Genomic DNA, 9,488 nt, shown 5'->3' on the forward strand with positions numbered 1-9,488 from the left:
TGAAAGCATGAATTGTATTTTTTAATGTTTAAGAGGAAATGATTCGACGTTGGTGAATTGCCAAAAACCAATGAATGCAAAGGTTCTGGCGGAAGTTCTAGCACCGGCAATTTGACTTTCCCACCAGCACAGGACATACCAGGCGTTTCGTTTCTGAATTTAATTGCTTTGCAATGTATACATTCTATATTCATTTGGCCAATGTAGGCATGCATGCTGTAATCAATGGTGGCATCGTAATTTAAAGCCGCGCGTTCCATTTGACGTATATCACAAACGGACGTATGCCCACGACGGTTTCTTGGTGCTTCACTATTAACCGACTGATTTCTCCATCTGTGTCGTTGTGTTTCCACTTCATTTCGTCGAACACGATCTTCTTCACTTTGTGATATAAAAGAACTCAAAGCACATAAGAGAACTGTCAACTGAATTCCAACGACAGCAAATTAATATTAACATAATACACTTACAACCACAACAGTACAACAGAAACGCTCATAAGCGGCTGTGTATTTGTTGTTGTTTTTCCCATACAAGCATTTCGTATGAGAGGAAACCATTACTCACATAAAATGTCATAACTCAGGAACGGCTGTCCCGCAGAGAACGTTAAATATAGAGAATTCTCACGAGCTACGAATAGTGTGAATTGTCAAAAATGAAGTGAAACCGCGAACACTATTTCACCTCGCTCAACTCGAAGGCGGGGAAGTTCTTAACAGACCTGATTACAGTGAATTATGTACAAGTACATTGGCTCTGCTCAGTTTTTGGTTTCTGTATGAAATCAAATTGACAAATGCCGACGGCATTTTGCAAGGCATTTGCTTGTGCATTTTTATGTTCCCTTGATAAACGAAAATTTATTCAATTTATATTTTCAAACAAATACAACCAAATAAAGATTTAAAATCAAAGTAACTTTAATGCACACATTTTGTTGTGTGCGTTTTAGTAAATTTGATGAAAATTTTCACTAATTTTTCGAATCGAAATTAATTTTAGATAAAAATTCAAAGAGCATATTGGTATATTGATGAATATATGTATATGTATATCAATATATGTATATATACATATATTTTGTTAGTTATATTTGTGCAAAAGTTCAATTGCATCTTCAATTCTTATAGTGTTAGAAATGTATGTATGTGCACACGCACTGCAGCAACAATGACCTACCTCACGACGCATTGCCTTATCATATTTATGTGCATTTGAATATGCATTTTTTGGTCCTGTGCCAAACGAAAGTTTTTTAAATTTATCTATGTATATTACAGGGAATAAATCATATATGTATGCATTTTATAGATAGTACCAAACTTTGAAATTTAAAATAAATAAAATAAAACTTCAAAGAAACGTATTTGCATACATATATGGGACAACTAAGTTCTATTGCATCTTTAATAAATATAGTGTTGCACGCATATGTATGCACTGAAGCAACATGACCTACCTCACGAGCATCGCCTTATCATATTTCATGCAATAATTAGGGAGTAAATATTCGAATTATCGAATTCCTGCAAATGCTAAAACAACTTCTTCTGCATATGCATCGACGTATGTGCATGTGCGTATATGCACACTTGATGCCCTAACTATATCTATCTATGTACGTTAATTGATCAAATCAATAAATTCTGTATACAAAACGCTTCATTACCAGGCACACAGAAAGATGGCATATGCAAATATAAATATGCGAATTGAATTCAAGCAAAACAATGCTTATTAATATACACATATGCATGTGCATACAACCGCACACACAGGGCACTCACTTTATGTCGTTCAAAGCTAAAATTCTATGCCCAGCGACTACAAGAACAAAATGCAGTCATAGACGCAGGCGTAGCGGCCATCATTCTAGTTGCCATAGCGCTGAACAGTCGCGGCGGCGCCGAACAGTTTCAACTATTGACTGTGCAACAAAAACTCATAATCAAAAATTTCATTGATAAATTCGAGCTCATAGTTCTAAGAGCAAGAACTTTCATTCATAAAACGAGCCGCCCATATGCCAATTTTCTCGACAATTCGAAAATAGTCAATATTGGAATATTTCGCGTAGAATTATTTGCCAATATTTGATAAATCTTCAATTTTTGTCAAGTCGAGTGCCCGCGGCTTCGTACATATGTATGCATCAATATATGTACGCAAATATGTGTATATGTACCAGAGAACGTAAATTCATAGAGAAGGCTCAGGAACGAATGGGCAGGTTAAATGTCAAAACACATCAAAACGAGGGTAGGAAGTTAACAGTAGAGAGTTAACATAGCGGAGCGTAGTCAACAGAAATAAATATAGCGTTTGCATTGAAATGTAAAATGCCATGATTTGATGTTAGGGAAAAGAAAATACCAGCAGACTTGTACATTTTTCTTTCATTCTTATTTGCCGTCGGCATTTTGCATGCGCAAATGGATTAGTTCTTGTGAGATGAATAAATTAATTCTAAGTAACGCAATAGCACCGTAGGCCTAAGTAGCTAGAGTGCTCTATCAGTTAGTGTTATATTTCATATTTCTCTAATAAATAATAATAATAATAATTCTAAGTATATGCATGCATGAATATGAAATTTTAAGTATCTAATTGACTAAATTGTATTGAATTTAGGTCTATTACCAAATTATTCAAATATCATAACACAAAAAATAACTTTGTAAACCATTCCATCTTCATGTGGCCATCCATATTCATGTGGGCAGAAAAAAACATGACTTGCCTCAAAACCCAGCTCATACACCTCTCATACACATCTGCATATAAAGAATTCAAAGCAAATAGACAAACGTATGCAAACATATTTCTAATATACATATGTATGTACATACAAACATATGTATGCAAAAATCACATTTCTTTTTCATGCTTATTTCCCGTAGGCATTTTGCATGCGCAAATGGATTATTTCTTGTGAGATGAATAAATTAATTCTAAGTATATGCATGCATGAATGTGAAATTTTAAGTATCTAATTAACTAAATTGTATTGATATTAAGTGCATTATCAAAATAATTTCAAAATATTCACATAAAAAATTGGCTTGGTAAACCATTCATTTGCATCAACGGTTATTATTCAACAATATGTGTCCTTTTTAAATTTTTATATTCATATGTATGTACATATATACATATACTAAATAGATATAACATCTACCATCCATATTCATGTGGGCAGCAAAAAAATCTTGACCTGCCTCAAAACACAGCTCATATGTATCTACATATAAAGGATTCAAAGCAAATAGACAAACGTATGCAAACATATTCCTAACATATGCAAAAAAACTCATCTAAACATCGCGTACATATACATATGTATGTATATATGCATATACATATGAATACATATGTTGGGACAATGTACATATGTACGTAAAAGTTTCTATTCTAAGCATAACAATGAATATTCGTATATACCAACATATAACCGCACATACTTTATGCCTCTACATGTGTATGCTTCCAAAACTAAAATTCTAAGCCTAGCGACTACAAGAACAAAATGCATTCCTCGGCGTAGCTGTTGCGGCCATGATTATTTACCCGCGACGGCGCTGAACAGTTTCAAATATTAAAAAGCACAACAAAAACAAATTCATTGATAAGTTCGAGCTCATATTTCTACGAGCAAAGTACTTTCATTCATAAAACGAGCCGCCCATATGCCAATTTTCGCGACCATTCGAAAATAGTCAATATTGGAATATTTCGCGTTGAATTATTTGCCAATATTTGGTAAATCTTGAATTTTTGTCAAGTTGAGTGGCCGCGGCTCCGTACATATGTATGCATCAATATATGTATGTAAATATGTGTATATGTACAATGCTGTGCCAATGAATGTGCGCTGCGCCTATGAATGCGCGCTGGATTTCTTGATTTCTGTCGCAAGTGCTCGCAACCTCATATGTATGTATGTCTATGGAAGTTTGTAGGCATGTATTTATGTGTATGCGTGTTTGCTTTTGCACGTCCATATGAACGATTTTTCATATGCAGATGTTCATTTGATTATTGCCTTTGTTTTCGAACCGCTGTCGTAAAATTTTCATAGATATCAATCGCGCTACTATGTACTGTGTGCTGTCGGATGAGTATTAATACCCTGACTAGCTCGGACCCGATAAAAGAAATTTTCTAGACAATCTTGGTTTAACTTTCCAAGGAAAATAAATTTTAAATTTTGATGCTGTTGAAAAAGTTCCTCGCACAATTCCAGCATCGATTTTATGGTAGTACGAAAGCCTTGGATACATTTAATAGTGGAATATGCACGCATTGTAGACATCGGACTAAAGAACTCGAAGTAACTTAATAGTCTTTCAACTTTGCCCCTATCATCCCGCTTCAGGGGAGACCTTAATGGATTTGTTGACTGGAAATGCTTTGCATCGAGTTCATCAAAAAGATCGTTCATTTCTTCAACAAATATCTGCGTGGGTTTGGCAAAATTTATCAAGTTTTCGTCATTACCAAATAAATTTTGACTACACATCATGTCAATACCTGACGCTACCGAATTGCTCAATACTTGTTTTGCGCGTGAAACGCTCATTTTTTCGAAAATGCTTGGATAAATATGAGCCTCCGTCAATTTTGGGCAAATTTTAAAATTGGAATTCTTTTGATCAATATCAAATAACTTCCTAATGACCTTAAAGCTTGCAGTGCCATGAGCGGTTGGAATATCATATTTCATAAATACATTACGGATGGACTTTATGAGATGGCAATAGTCAAACATACAAAAAATTTTATTGTTTTCGTGCATGAAAAAGGTGTTAATTTCAGAAATCTTCAATTGATTAAATAAAGTTATATTCGCGGGCCCTTGATCGCAAATCATAACTTTTATATTCAGTCCAATTTTCGTAATTGCGGAAATGTTACTCATCACAATTTGATGTAACTCTGTACCATTAAAACCATTTTTGGAAATATAATAGGAAAATACATACTTCCACTTAGAGCACAACCCTTTAACCATAAAAACACTACATTTGTTCCCTATTCTGCTTTGACGTTGGCCTTCCCCATGGTCCACAAACCCATCAATTATATCCCTACTTTTATTATAAGTAAGATCCGGCTTGATGCTCATTTCATCAAATAATAAAATGCATATGCGTTCTGTGCCGGACATTTTGCTAGCAATTTTGCTTAAATTGTTAACGACATTGGCATCGAAACCTGGAACAACATACCTGATGGGGCGCCAACGCAAAAGAGATGATTTGTGTGGTAAACAAAAACCTAGATCGTCACGCATAAAAGAATATGCTTTAGTGGACATATAGTTCAAATTTTGTGCCAATGCCTTTTCGTCCTCATTATACCAACCTTTTTTGGTACTGACGATCATTTTTGCAAAAGTTAAAGCATCGCTGCTACAACTTTCTTCCGCAATTATTGCACGTTTCAACAACTCAGAATATTTATTTTTTAGGTCATTATTTTCTTTTTCAAGCTCCTCAATACGTTTATTTAATTTTACAAGTATAAAAACCAGTAAAAATGCGTTTGTGACCATATATTTTATGAATTGAAATTTACATATACATATGCGCAAATGTATATAAATTCACAAATTTACATTTGCATATGCCATCTTCCTGTGCGCCTAGTAATGAAGCGTTTTCTATAGAGGATTTTGATTCAGTTGGAAGGGATTCAACAAAGTTTTACAGACACCAGACAGACAGACATTACATATTTATATAATTTTGGATGATTTGGAAAAATTCAAATATATAGGTCATATTAAAAAGCTTTGCTTCTAATCACCAACAAATTCTTATCGACTGCTGCTAAATTTACATAATTCAGCCCCTCACTGTTAATTTTTGTTGAAAAATCTGTCTATGGTGAAATTGTCTTCGCGAGACGAGTACCCCTCGAAAATGAACACTTTCCTGTCATTAAGACTTCTCTATACATTAACGTTCTCTGTGTCCCGGTTGTACGAACGCACGCAATTCATCACGATCGAATTGCTGTTCGCGTTGCAATTCTCGTTCAAATAAATCATGCATTGGACGATTTAGTTGAGTCAATCCTAATTGCCCTAATGCTTTATTTGCAATAGTATGGCACAAATCTTCGATCATTATCAAGGCTTCATTATACATTTCTAATGGCAGCAGCAATGCAGGATCATTGGAACGATGTTGAAGTCGAATCAAAATGTCTTCAGCAATGAAATCTTTGTATTTATTCCACAATTCCAGTGGATTTGATGGAAAACATGTTGATATTATGATCGCAAATAACATACGAATTTGATTTGGTGTAGATGAAATTGATGCATCACGAAGCGTAGCATCCCAATGCGTATCATCTTCCAGCAAATGCAACTGTTGACATGCTTCACGGTATGTGGCGCACATTTGATCATTGATAGCTCGTAAATGTTGGAATGATTGCGGTCCATGTACGTTCACCAACAAAAGTCGCAAGTAAAAACATTCAGTATTGGCTGGACTAACTGTATAAATGCGTCCCAAAGCATCTGTTCGAAAAATACCTGGATAACCATCAACAGATGTGCCTTGTTTGCGTTGAAATTTTTTTGTTGATGCATTCCATGCGAAATAGTGTGGCACTATAGCAAAGTCCTGGCAAATTCATCCGTTTCACATAACTGGAAATAAGCTGTCAGTGTAGTTGCTCGTGGCTCTACTGCTCTTTGTTCGGTATTTGCAGCAGTGAAGTAAACACGTTGGCCGTTTTCAAGATGAACTGCCAAATCTACAACAACCGGATGTCTGTCATGAATTGGAAACGATAAAATACGCCATACAGCTTCATTCGTACTAATATAGCGCCCCATTTGATACTGCAAAATTTCATCATGACTATCTTCAGGAGCCACTCCAAAAACAGCCATATCGCTGCCCTTATTCACATACTTGCAAATATATTTGATTAGTTTTACAGAATTGCAATATTCTACATTTATGTGAGCGTTGAACATTTTTGACAGTATCGGTGAGTACGGAACTATCCACCGATTATCGATTTCAACGCCTTGATTTTGAAGTTTAATTACAGTTGATTTACCGTTGTCTTCAGTTGATCGTCGACGATACTTTGGATATCCATCATCTCCTGTAATTGTTTCAGCAATCAATTGTTTTGGAAAACGTTTCGAACATTTGCCATCAATCATACGGGGTGAATTTCGATTAATATCACCACAGGGACCGTGAATTAAATTTTTCGTGACAACTTCGAATAATCCTGGGTCGATGGTTTGATCTCGAATTTCGGCCGATATGACAGTATCAATCATATCAGGTGTTATTTTGTGTACCAACCAAATCAAGATATGTGCGTGAGGTAAGCCCCTTTTTTGCCACTCTATGATATACATAAAGCGCCGCACTTCTCCAAATACCCGGAGCTTGACAATCAGATCCATTAATTTTTTCAATTTTCGTTTAAATACAGGGGCCGTTATGTCATGCCGATCTTTTGGCACCTGACCATCAAATAAACAATCAGACACATCGACCCACTTCGGATTGCATGTAAATGTGATAATAGATCCGGTCGGCCATAATTTCGTACATATGTCATCGCATCTTGCGTATATTCATGCATATGACGTGGGCTACCAACATATGATGAGTGTAAAATTGTTAAACGGCCGATATCATTCAAATTTGCATCATTGATTATTGCGTCACGCAAATGTGTGTATTCCTCTGATTTCAATCGGGCTTGATTGTGACATATTGTTGCGAAAGTTGATTGCATCGCAAAATAAAATTGTTTTCTTGAGGGCGAATCATCAATCGATACGAATAAAAATTCATCGCACTGACGGTTTTCGTTGATTTTTGACCTACAATGCAAAAATTAATTAGCGTATGAAAATTATTTAAAAATCATATTTAAGCAAAAATAAATTGTGTATGTACCAGTTGTTGGATTTATCATTGGTATGTTGATATGACAACCATCGTCCCCTCTCCAAAACAAAATGGGGTATTGCAATGCATCATAACAGCGATGGAGTTCTGAAATACGTTGTAATTGGTCATTTCTACGATACAAAACAATATCTCGTGGCCGAAACAGTTCACCAACCACAACAATGGCTACTTCATCAATCGTTGGTACATTGAATCGTCTGGCGTGCTCCCAAATTGGTGTTTTATCGGATTTTATTATGATTTTGTGGCCATCGGTGGGCATCAGATCGAGTGCCACTGTGAACAATTTCACCAATTCATTGTATTGATGGAACATTGTTTGCAATTCATTCACGATTGATCTTCTCGTATTCGTCGAAATTGCACAGAGCTGATCTAATTCACGATTCTCATCACCAATAAAATGTATTTGCAAAAATTGATAGTCACCATCTGGGAGTGGTAGCAAAGATCCAGCTCTATGGTATATTTGACCTTGAATCTGTAATTTGTAAAGTTCGAGAAATATATGTAGATAACGGATCTGAATTTTTAAAAACATCGAACACAGGGACGGCACACAAATTAAATATGATATTGTTTATTCCAAACGAAGTAATAACCTTAAACGTCGGCATAAATCCATCTCTCATAATATTTGTAGCTCCAAAAGATGTCATTTGAAAGCATGAATTGTATTTTTTAATGTTTAAGAGGAAATGATTCGACGTTGGTGAATTGCCAAAAACCAATGAATGCAAAGGTTCTGGCGGAAGTTCTAGCACCGGCAATTTGACTTTCCCACCAGCACAGCACATACCAGGCGTTTCGTTTCTGAATTTAATTGCTTTGCAATGTATACATTCTATATTCATTTGGCCAATGTAGGCATGCATGCTGTAATCAATGGTGGCATCGTAATTTAAAGCCGCGCGTTCCATTTGACGTATATCATAAACGGACGTATGCCCACGACGGTTTCTTGGTGCTTCACTATTAACCGACTGATTTCTCCATCTGTGTCGTTGTGTTTCCACTTCATTTCGTCGAACACGATCTTCTTCACTTTGTGATCTTCGATTTAACGCTGTAGGTGGAATTCTTTCAGTTCAGTATATTACTAATTGAATGTAAAAGCAAAACATTGAAAATTATTTCAAGTCATTTCGGACGATAATATATATAAACATAAATATTATTCAAAGTTCAATGTGTGTACCTGGTTAAAACAAACAAATGGTTAACACTCATCAAAAGTATGTCTGTTCGCAATGAGAGCACGATATAAAAGAACTCAAAGCACATAAGAGAACTGTCAACTGAATTCCAACGACAGCAAATTAATATTAACATAATACACTTACAACCACAACAGTACAACAGAAACGCTCATAAGCGGCTGTGTATTTGTTGTTGTTTTTCCCATACAGGCATTTCGTATGAGAGGAAACCATTACTCACATAAAATGTCATAACTCAGGAACGGCTGTCCCGTTTGTACGAACGCACGCAATTCATCACGATCGAATTGCTGCTCGCGTT

This window comes from Anastrepha obliqua, chromosome 6, assembly GCF_027943255.1.
Source record: "Anastrepha obliqua isolate idAnaObli1 chromosome 6, idAnaObli1_1.0, whole genome shotgun sequence".
NCBI classification, from domain to species: Eukaryota; Metazoa; Arthropoda; class Insecta; order Diptera; family Tephritidae; genus Anastrepha; species Anastrepha obliqua.